Source organism: Mobula birostris, chromosome 24, assembly GCF_030028105.1.
Source record: "Mobula birostris isolate sMobBir1 chromosome 24, sMobBir1.hap1, whole genome shotgun sequence".
NCBI lineage: Eukaryota > Metazoa > Chordata > Chondrichthyes > Myliobatiformes > Myliobatidae > Mobula > Mobula birostris.
The window spans coordinates 3881294-3891561 of record NC_092393.1 but is presented as its reverse complement, the minus strand read 5'-3'; positions in this window follow the sequence as shown (position 1 = coordinate 3891561).

The following is a 10268-nucleotide window of genomic DNA, read 5'->3' as shown; positions in this document are numbered from 1 at the left end:
TTGGTGTCATTAACTGCCCTGGTCATGCCTACTGACCAGTCAGGCCCTTGATTAGGGGTACAGTACTTCCTTTAAGCTCACAACACAGGGAAGCACAAGTTCAGCAGCCTGTGTAATGAAGCAGTGATAAAGATTCACTATGCCTAAATACTCCTGTAGTTTTTGTAGTGCGGTGCAGTGGGAAATCCATAATAACGGCTACCTTTGATGGGACGGGTTTTGCACCTTCTGTGGAGATACTACGGCTGAGTGGTTGACGAGCCAAACTGGCATTTAACAGGATTAATAATAAACCCATGTTGGCTTAAGCATTCGAAAAGTGTGCAGATATGTGTTCAGATTTGGACATACTGGTGTCAAGTTTATCATCCAGGTAAACAAAGGAGTTTTAAAAATAAAACAATGATAATTTCCCAGGAGAGACAGCATGTGCTCCATCGCCGAGACCGGGCAAGGAGAGCAACTGTTTGGCACACTCAGACTCCAATAGTCCAAACGTCTGAAAGGTGAATTTCCGGTGATCAGTATTTATTGTGTTCGGGCGGGTGTTCTAGTAGACTCACCATTCTCTCAGCCATGGAGTTGCTGCGCGACACGACCATGTGATAGAATTTGGTGTGGTTCGCAGTGATTTCTCACAGACTGAACTGGGCCTCAGCTTGTACGAACCAAGTGACAGCATTTTGCACCCAAATCTCTAAGAGTTTCAAAGCGACTGTGTCAGCCGGCATATTCAATAACTCTGGAATCATCCTAGAGCATCAATGTAGGTTTTCGTAAGTAAAACAAAGTGCGGCGTGTCATGTTTAATGAAACCTAAAACACTTTTTATTGAACTCCAAGACCTAAACACGAAGGCGTAACAACATCATTACATCAGACCAGCCTCTTAAACAAAATCATCACTCAATGTCGGTGGTTGTGAATTATGTACATTTCTCCCGATTGCATTACCCTACAGAGGCACCTGAGGGTAAGGGGAATATTTCTGTATCAGAGGAAAATGAGGGATTACTGCCTTCTCTGTTTCACTGAGACATGGCTCACCAACCCCCCACACACACACTCTGGATACCGTGCTCCAACCCGAGGGGTTCTCAATCCACCGATGGACTGGATGGTGGCATCAGGGGAGGGCAGAGGTGTGGCATCTGCTTCATTATAAACTCATTGTGGTGCTCGGATGTAATGGTCTTGTCTCACTCTTGTACTCCCAACCTGGAACATCTAAGTGCCGACCATTCGCCATAATCCTGACAGCAGTTTACATACCACCAAAAGCAGATGTCAAGCAAGCCCTTGAAGTAGCGAATGTCATGATTAACAAACAAAAAAAAACAACCTTCTCTAACACATTTCACATTCTTGCTGGGGACTTCAATCAGGCTAGCTTGAAGAAATCTCTGCCCAGCTACCATCAGCACATCAGCTGCAGCACCAGAACACCCAACACATTCGAGTGCTGCAACGTTCCATCCTTTAACTCTCCTCCTCCTTCCTACATATACACAGAGACTAAAGAGCAAGGCACCAGAGGTAAGGACAAAAAAGACTTTGTCATAGGAGGCAGAGATTCAGCTATAGGACTGCTTCCATTTGTTGGATTGGGCCAAGTTCAGGGACTCAGAAAACCTGAATGAATACTCCACAGTTGTCACAGACTTTATAAAGAGACTCATGAAAGAGTATGTCCCCACAAAATCATTTCGAGTCCTTCCCAACCAATAGCCCTGGATGATCCAAGAGACTTGAAACTTGCTGAGGGCTATATTGGAAACGTTCAGGACTGGCAATCTAGGAAAGCATGACACATCTACGTATGACTGCCAGAACACCATCTCATGTGCAAAGTGGCAATTCCTTACTAAACTTAAATCACAGAGGGATGATCAACAACTGTGGCAAGGGTTAAAGCCATCACCCCCTACAAAGCAAATCCAAGCAATGACAACAAGGATGAGCTCATTGCCTTGACTGACGGAGCATGGAGGCACCTTCACAAACCCCCACAGTCCCCTTTGATTTCAGTCTCCGAGATGAGACTGATGTAAAAGCATCCTCCAAGAGGATGAACCCATGGAAGGCATCCAGCCCAGATAGCTTATCTGGTCAAGTACTGAAGATCTGTGCTAATCACCTGGCTGGATCTTCGGCCTTTCACTTTGACAGTCTGAGGTACCCACCTGCTTCAAGCAGACATCAATCATACCGATGGCCAAGGAGAACATATTAACCTACCTCAATAACTATTGCCCAGTAGCACTTACTCTCCACTGTAATAAAGTGCTTCAAGAAGTTGATTGTAAAGCATAATAATTCCTGCCTAAGGAGTGACCTGGATCCGTCCCAATTTACCTGCCATCCCAACAGGTCAATGCAGATACCATTTCATTGGGTCTTCACTCAGTCCTGAACACCTGGACATCAAGGTGCTCTTCATTAACCACAACCTAGCATTCAACACAATCACCCGCTCAAAACTCACCACTAAGCTCCAAGACCTAGGCCTCAATACCACCCTGTGTAATTGGATACTCAATTTCATCACTGGCAAACATCTGTTAGTACAGATTGGCAAAGACAGTTCCTCTCCTTGCCACAGGTACACCTCCAGGCTGTGTGCTTAGTCCCCTGCTTTGCTAACTTTATACCTATGACTGCATGGTAAAGTACAACTCCAATGCCGTATTTAAGTTTGTTGACAACACAACTGCTGCAACGGAACCAAGTTGACAAGGATATTGGTAATTTGGTTGAATTATGCCACAACAACAATCCCTCGCTCAACATCAGCAGAACCAAAACCAAAGATTGACTATCGACTGTAGAAGGAAGAAGTTGAAGATCCATGAGCTAGTCCTCATTAGGATTAAAGAAGTGGAGAGGGTTAGTAGTTTTAAACTTTTAAGTGTTGACCTATCAGAGGATCTATCCTGGGGCGAGCACATATCTATCATCCCAAAGAAAACACATCAGCGTCTCTCTCTACTTTCTTAGGAGTTTGCATAGATTTAGCATGTCAGCAAAACATTGACAAACTTCTATTGATGCACAGTGAAGTGTGTCTTAACTAGTTGCATCAAGACCTGGTATGGAAACATCAATGCCCAAGAACGGTAAAGTCTACAGAAAGTGGTGGTGGATACAGACCAGTCCATCACAGGCAAAGGCTTTCTCACCATTGAATACTTTTACATGGAGCACTGCCACAATAAAGCAACATCCATCATCAAAGACTCCCTCCATCCAGACCATGCTCTCTTCTCACTAATCCCACCAGGCAGGAAGTCCTTTATCACCAGATTCAAGAAGTTATGGCCCTACAACCATCGGCTTCTGAGCTGGCATGTGTAACTTCATTCATCACAATTCTGAGCTGATTCTATGACCTACAGACTCACTTTCAATGACTGTTACAAAAGAGCTCAACACAAGCTCAAGAAACAACACCATGTCTTCTGTGTGGGCACGAAGGAGTAAACACTGCATTCTCCAACTTACTCGGTCTGTATCAGACGCGGTCATTTCTGCAACTTATTCTTGTGCTTCTGGCTCAGTGCTTCTCTCTCTCCATTTGTTCAGCCTGCCTTTTGCCATGTCCTATGGCACTGCTGTTAGCAACTATACCAGACATCCCACCTCTCCCGGAACTTCTGGGAGTCTCCCGCATATTAATAGTGGTTCCCTGATGCCCGCAAATTATATACAATATCACGGAAATCAATTTTTTTGAGAGCGAGCGAGAGAAAAGCAAGCAAGAGCACTTGAGAGCGCGCGAGCGACCACGAGAGAGAGAGAGAGAGAGCGAGTGAGAGCGCAGCATGGCAGAGTGTTCAAAAACAAATATAAAACGTACGTCACCCCAGACTACACTAAAGTGTGCCCCTGCCTAATAGGGGTCAAAATAATGACAGTGTTGTTTGCTGCACTGTTTGCAACAGTGACTTTTCTATTGCCCACGGTGGGTTAAGACTGTAAAAGACATGTTAGGTGAGTTTAACAGGTGTCATCCGTTCATTAGCATAGCTAACATTATTTAAACTAGCTGGCTAGCTGCTAAGGAGCTACTCTATTGCAGACATCCCGCCTCTCCCGAGAGTCTCCTGCAAATTGATGGTGCTACCTCCCTGAAATGAGTTTTTGCAGGGTGGGATGTCTGCTATACCACAAAGATGCATAATGTGCTTCTAACTGCATCATTAACCCCTTTGGTCTCACCCTATCACAGATACTCTCTTTGTTCTACCCAGTCTCCCCAATCTTTGTTAGAACTGGAATCTAACTTTTTTTGAAGTCTTTCCCAAAATTAGATCCTCAGATCTGAAACATCCACTTTGTTTCTCTCTCTGCCTTTCCTGACTGACCTGCTGATTATTTCCTGAATTTTCTGTTCAAAGGTTCATCTATTATGAAAGTATATAACTCTGAAATTCTTCTTCCCCAGTTAGCCATGAAACCAAGAAAGAAAGGAAAGGCAGCACTATCATGAACCCCCAAATCTCTCTCCCGTGCAAAAAAACATAGATGGAACAAGATCATTGAACCCCAAATACCTCTCCCCACACACACAAAAAAATGGGAACGACCGGATGAAAAATCATAACCCTTGCTTATCCACAGACCACAAAATCCATTGCAACTTTGAATGCAACTTTCAATTACCAGTGATTCCTTAGCTATCAGAAAGAAATTCCTGCAACACACATCAAAGTTGCTGGTGAACGCAGCAGGCCAGGCAGCATCTCTAGGAAGAGGTACAGTCGACGTTTCAGGCCGAGACCCTTCGTCAGGACTAACTGAAGGAAGAGTGAATAAGAGATTTGAAAGTGGGAGGGGGAGGAGGAGATACAAAATGATAGGAGAAGACAGGAGGGGGAGGGATGGAGCCAAGAGCTGGACAGGTGATTGGCAAAAGGGATATGAGAGGATCATGGGACAGGAGGTCCGGGGAGAAAGACAAGTGGGGGGGAAACCCAGAGGATGGGCAAGGGGTATAGTCAGAGGGACAGAGGGAGAAAAAGGAGAGCGAGAGAAAGAATGTGTGTATAAAAATAAATAACAGATGGGGTACGAGGGGGAGGTGGGGCATTAGCAGAAGTTAGAGAAGTCGATGTTCATGCCATCAGGTTGGAGGCTACCCAGACGGAATATAAGGTGTTGTTCCTCCAACCTGAGTGTGGCTTCATCTTTACAGTAGAGGAGGCCGTGGATAGACATGTCAGAATGGGAATGGGATGTGGAATTAAAATGTGTGGCCACTGGGAGATCCTGCTTTCTCTGGCGGACAGAGCGTAGATGTTCAGCAAAGCGGTCTCCCAGTCTGCGTCGGGTCTCGCCAATATGTAGAAGGCCACATCGGGAGCACCGGACGCAGTATATCACCCCAGCCGACTCATAGGTGAAGTGTCGCCTCACCTGGAAGGACTGTCTGGGGCCCTGAATGGTGGTAAGGGAGGAAGTGTAAGGGCATGTGTAGCACTTGTTCCACTTACAAGGATAAGTGCCAAGAGGGAAATCAGTGGGGAGGGATGGGGGCGACGAATGGACAAGGGAGTCACGTAGGGAGCAATCCTACGAAATTCCTCCTGTTTCATGGTCTTAAATGGGATATCCTGCCATCTGAAACTATGTCCCCTATTCCTAGATGCCCCATAGATCAGCTCGCAGCACTGACGAGTGCAAAATAAATATCCAAAGCTTTCTCCCTGTGCAGGAACAATGTAGGTGCGGAGTGGATTAGTTAATAAACTGCAGAGAGTTATAGGCACAGCACATCATGGAAACTAGCATCCTCTCCAAGGACTCTGTCTATACTTCTTGCTGCTTCAATAAAGAAGCCAGCATAATCAAAGACGTCACCCATCCTGAATGTTCTTTCCTTGCTCCTCTTGCACTGAGCAGAAGAGAGACAAAGCCTGAAACCACATTCTACCAGGCTTAAAGATAGCTTCTATCCCACTGTCTACTAATTAGTTCCCAAGTTGGACTCTTGACCTTACAGTCTATCTCTGCACCTTATCATTTACCTGCACTGCACTTTCTCTGTAGCTGTGACACTTTATTTTGCATTGTTATTGTTTTCCCTTGTTCTACCTCAATGCACTGTGAAATAATCTGATCCATGTGAACAGTATGTAAAGTGCTTTAAAAGGGATGGTGGGAGAGAAAGGGGAGGAGGGGTGGCATTACTGGTCAGGGATACTATTACAGCTACAGAAAGGGTGGGTAATGTAGCAGGATCCTCTTTTGAGTCAGTATGGTTGGAAGTCAGGAACAGGAACATAGAACATAGAATAGTACAGCACAGTACAGGCCCTTCAGCCCACATTGTTGTGCTGACCCTCAAACCCTGCCTCCCGTATAACCCCCCCGCCACCTTAAATTCCTCCATATACCTGTCTAGTAGTCTCTTAAACTTCACTAGTGTATCTGCCTCCACCACCGACTCAGGCAGTGCATTCCACACACCAACCACTCTCAGAGAAAAAACCTTCCTCTAATATCCCCATTGAACTTCCCACCCCTTACCTTAAAGCCATGTCCTCTTGCATTGAGCAGTGGTGCCCTGGGGAAGAGGCGCTGGCTATCCACTCTCTCTATTCCTCTTAATATCTTGTACACCTCTATCATGTCTCCTCTCATCCTCCTTCTCTCCAAAGAGTAAAGCCTTAGCTCCCTTAATCTCTGATCATAATGCATACTTTCTAAAGCAGGCAGCATCTTGGTAAATATCCTCTGTACCCTTTCCAATGCTTCCACATCCTTCCTATAGTGAAGCGACCAGAACTGGACACAGTACTCCAAGTGTGGCCTAACCAGAGTTTTATAGAGCTGCACGACTCTTAAACTCTATCCCTTGATTTATGAAAGCTAACACTCCATAAGCTTTCTTAACTACCCTACCTACCTGTGAGGCAACTTTCAGGGATCTGTGGACACATACCCTCAGATCCCTCTGCTCCTCCACACTACCAAGTATCCTGCCATTTACTTTGTACTCTGCCTTGGAGCTTGTCCTTCCAAAGTGTACCACCTCACACTTCTCTGGGTTGAACTCCATCTGCCACTTCTCAGGCCACTTCTGCATCCTATCAATGTCTCTCTGCAATCTTCGACAATCCTCTACACTATCTACAACACCACCAACCTTTGTGTCGTCTGCAAACTTGCCAACTCACCTTTCTACCTCCACATCCAGGTCGTTAATAAAAATCACGAAAAGTAGAGGTCCCAGAACCAATCCTTGTGGGACACCACTAGTCACAACCCTCCAATCCGAGGGAAAGGAGCAGGTACTCTATTGGGGGTACTCTATAGGCCCCCTGGTAGCACAGAGATACCGAGGAGCAGATTGGGAGGCAGAATTTGGAAAGGTGCAAAAATAACAGGATTGTTATCTTCAAGATTCAGATTTCAAGATTCAAAAAACTTTGTTGTCATTCTAACCATACATCAGCTCTGCAGGGCAGAATGAGACAGCGTTTCTCAGGGGCAGTGCAATCATAACATAACAAACGCAACACTAAATAATAAACATAACAATAAATAGTAAAACACAACAGCCACATGTCAGTTAAAATCAAGTTATAAGTGTCCAGTGCAAGTTAAAAGTGTCCAAAGCAGAGTCAGGTAGAGCAGCTATTTAGCAGTCTGACTGCCTGTGGGAGGAAGCTGTTTAGTAGCCTTGTGGTTTTAGTTTTGATGCTCCTGTAATGTTTGCCTGATGGCAGAAGAACAAACAGTTCATGGAGAGGGTGTGAGGGGTCTTGGGTGACTTTAACTTTATTGATTGGTACCTGATTAGTTCCAATAGTTTAGATAGGGCAGAGTTTGTTAAGCGTGTCCAGGACGGATTTCTGTCACGGTATGTTGACAGGCTGACTAGGGGGAATGCCACACTAGATCTAGTACTAGGTAACGAACCGGGTCAGGTCACAGATCTCTCAGTGGGTGAACATCTGGGGGACAGTGACCACCACTCCTTGGCCTTTAGCATTATCATGGAAAAGGATAGAATCAGAGAGGATAGGAAAATTTTTAAATGGGGAAAGGCAAATTATGAGGCTATAAGGCTAGAACTTGCAGGCGTGAATTGGGATGATGTTTTTGCAGGGAAATGTACTATGGACATGTGGTCAGTGTTTAGGGATCTCTTGCGGGATGTTAGGGATAAATTTGTCCCGGTGAGGAAGATGAAGAATGTTAGGGTGAAGAAACCATGGGTGACAAGTGAGGTGGAAAATCTAGTCAGGTGGAAGAAGGCAGCATACATGAGGTTCAGGAAGCAAGGATCAGATGGGTCTATTGAGGAATATAGGGAGGCAAGAAAGGAGCTTAAGAAGGGGCTGAGGAGAGCAAGAAGGGGGCATGAGAAGGCCTTGGCGAGTAGGGTGAAGGAAAACCCCAAGGCATTCTTCGATTATGTGAAGAGCAAAAGGATGACAGGAGTGAAGGTAGGACCGATTAGAGATAAAGGTGGGAAGATGTGCCTGGAGGCTGTGGAAGTGAGCCAGGTCCTCAATGAATACTTCTCTTCAGTATTCACCAATGAGAGGGAACTTAATGATGGTGAGGACAATATGAGTGAGGTTGATGTTCTGGAGCATGTTGATGTTAAGGGAGAGGAGGTGTTGGAGTTGTTAAAATACATTAGGACGGATAAGTCCCCGGGGTCTGACAGAATATTCCCCAGGCTGCTCCACAAGGCTAGGGAAGAGATTGCTGAGCCTCTGGCTAGGATCTTTATATCCTCGTTGTCCACGGGAATGGTACCGGAGGATTGGAGGGAGGCGAATGTTGTCCCCTTGTTCAAAAAAGGTAGTAGGGGTAGTCCGGGTAATTATAGACCAGTGAGCCTTACGTCTGTGGTGGGAAAGCTGTTGGAAAAGATTCTTAGAGATAGGATCTATGGGCATTTAGAGAATCATGGTCTGATCAGGGACAGTCAGCATGGCTTTGTGAAGAGCAAATCATGTCTAACAAGCCTGATAGAGTTCTTTGAGGAGGTGACCAGCATATACATGAGGGTAGTGCAGTGGATGTGATCTACATGGATTTTAGTGACGCATTTAGATTATGAAGACATGCAGTCCTCTTTTATTGTCATTTAGTAATGCATGTATTAAGAAATGATACAATATTTCCTCCGGTGTGATATCACAAAACACAGGACAGACCAAGACTGAAAAAACTGACAAAACCACATAATTATAACATATAGTTACAACAACGCAACAATACCATAACTTGATGAAGAAGTTCATGAGCACAGTAAAAAATTCAAAGTCTCTCAAATGTCCCACATCTCACGCAGACGGGAGAAGGAAGAAAAACTCTCCCTGCCATGCCCGACCACAATCCGTCTCTGAGTCATCCGAAAACTTCGAGCCTCCGAATCAACTCAAATACACCGAGTACTGAGCGCCATCTCTGTCCGAATGATTCGACCTCAATCTCGGCTGCCAACAGCAGGCAAAGCTGGGGATTTTGAGGCCTTCCCTCCAGAAGATTCCCGGCCACGCAGTAACAACAGCAGTGAACGAGCATTTCAGAAATTTCTCCAGATTTTCCTCGGTGCTTTCACGTCCGTCTCCATCAAAACAGAATTGTCCATGGCCCCTATTTAACGGATACAATATAATTTTTCACTGGAGGGCTGCGCACGCGCAGCGTGCTGCTCTCTCTCCTCTTGCCGATTCCACACGGTAGGCTTATTCAGAAAGTCAGAAGGCGTGGGATCCGGGGAAGTTTGGCCAGGTGGATTCAGAATTGGCTTGCCTGCAGAAAGCAGAGGGTTGTGGTGGAGAGAATACATTCAGATTGGAGGATTGTGACTAGTGGTGTTCCACAAGGATCTGTTCTGGGACCTCTACTTTTCATGATTTTTATTAATGACCTGGATGTGGGGGTAGAAGGGTGGGTTGGCAAGTTTGCAGACGACACAAAGGTTGGTGGTATTGTAGATAGTGTAGAGGATTGTCAAAGATTGCAGAGAGACATTGATAGGATGCAGAAGTGGGCTGAGAAGTGGCAGATGGAGTTCAACCCGGAGAAGTGTGAGGTGGTACACTTTGGAAGGACAAACTCCAAGGCAGAGTACAAAGTAAATGGCAGGATACTTGGTAGTGTGGAGGAGCAGAGGGATCTGAGGGTACGTGTCCACAGATCCCTGAAAGTTGCCTCACAGGTAGATAGGGTAGTTAAGAAAGCTTATGGAGTGTTAGCTTTCATAAATCAAGGGATAGAGTTTAAGAGTCGTGCAGCTCTAT